We start from the raw sequence: 1753 nt of genomic DNA on the forward strand, positions 1-1753 counted from the left end.
TGTTCTAAGATGTCCTTTTAAACAAAATTTAAATACAGTTTTGGAATATATGGTTTAAAAAGTCAAAACTGTCTAAATAGGCTTTTTGGGAGAACTCTTGCTTCTTTTCCTATCCTTAAGAATTCCACTATATTTCATTTATTTAGTTTTTAGTTTCTTCTTCCAGTATTTCATCAAATATAAACAAATATGTATTAATCTTTGAAATATATCCCCCTCTTATTATACAAATGGCAGCATACTTTTCTGTCCCACATAAGTACATAGAAATTATCCTCATTTCTATTTACCGCTAAATAGAACTGCACTGTGACTTGGTCATAATTGGTTTAAGGAGCCCTCTACTGATGGTAGTTCTTTCCAGTTTTTTGCTATTATAAATAATCCCACAATGAATGAATATAAGCATATATACGTGTGTGTGTGTGTGTGTGTGTGTGTGTGTGTGTGTGTGTGCGCGCACACTTGGGCAATCTTTTCTGGCGTCATACCAAGCGCATTTATTTTCAAACTTTGAGATTTTTGCCAATCTGATAAATGACAGATGGTATTTCAGTATAACTTTAAGTCTCTGGTTATGAATGGGCATCATTTCATAGGTTCAAAAGCTGTTTGCCTTTCTTTTTTTGGTAAACTATCTGTTCATTTCCTGTGTCCATTCATCAGACTCTGAGAAAATGCTCTTTTCTATTTTAAAAGATCTTTACATGGAGAAAATAACCAACTGTCTGTGATATAAATTACAGATATTTTTCCAGGTTTTTTTTTTTTATCTTTTGCTAATGGTGCATTTTGTTGTTGTTAAGCAAAAGAGTTTTCTTTCATACAGTTGAATATATGAATCTTTTCTTATTTGCCATAACCCTGTTTCCAAATAAGGTCATGTTCTGAGACACTGAGGGTTAGGATTTAACACATCTCTTGGGGGGACACAATTCAACCATAATAAGTACCACTTATTAAAATACCCCTTTCTGCCTGTGACTTGGGATATCTTCTTTTTTATCATATATTAATGTTAAATTTCCATATATACATGAGTCTTTTTCTGAAGTTTTATTCTACTCCATTGATTTATTTGTTTATCTACTAATGCCAGAATATTTTTAGTAGTTTTATAGCCCTTTTTTTTTTTGCAAAAATGTCCTCTTAATGATTGTGCCATGAAAGTCAAAAGCAAAATCAAAGGTGTTATATCACACAATTAAACAATCTATTCAGTAAAATTATGCCTGCCAACTTAACATTTGATTTATTCTTTGTTCAAAGGGTTTAAAAAGAGTTGCATTTGCAGCCTAATCTAAATATAAGCTAAAACAAACTTTTTCATAATTTGTCATTTCTTTTTAAATATAAAGATAACAAATATTCATTTCTTTCCATCTTCTTATATGGCTTCACTTCATGAATTTTTTTAATCCTAGTTTTCCATGTGTAATGAAGACCTTTGATATCAGTTTGGTCTCTTTCGGGCTTCCCTGGTGGCTCAGAGGTTAAAGCGTCTGCCTCCAATGCGGGAGACCCAGGTTCGATCCCTGGGTTGGGAAGATCCCCTGGAGAAGGAAATGGCAACCCACTCCAGTATTCTTGCCTGGAGAATCCCATCGTCCACGGACAGAGAAGCCTAGTAGGTCACAGTCCACGGGGTCGCAAAGAGTTGGACACGACTGAGCGACTCCACCTCACCTCACCTCACCTCACCTTGGTCTCTTTCATAACAAAGATGTTTGCTTCCCTCTGTCCCCAGTTCCAG

At 34.8% G+C, this 1753-nt stretch overlaps 1 non-coding gene across 1 annotated transcript; it reads left to right on the top strand.

The window, feature by feature from the left end:
* Nucleotides 1-1475: 1475 nt before the first annotated feature.
* Nucleotides 1476-1547, top strand: TRNAW-CCA. The gene has a single exon. It is a non-coding gene; the product is annotated as a tRNA-Trp (tRNA).
* The last annotated feature ends 206 nt before the right edge of the window (nt 1548-1753 follow it).

The sequence above is a fragment of the Oryx dammah genome, unplaced genomic scaffold (genome assembly GCF_014754425.2).
Source record: "Oryx dammah isolate SB20612 unplaced genomic scaffold, SCBI_Odam_1.1 HiC_scaffold_3, whole genome shotgun sequence".
NCBI lineage: Eukaryota > Metazoa > Chordata > Mammalia > Artiodactyla > Bovidae > Oryx > Oryx dammah.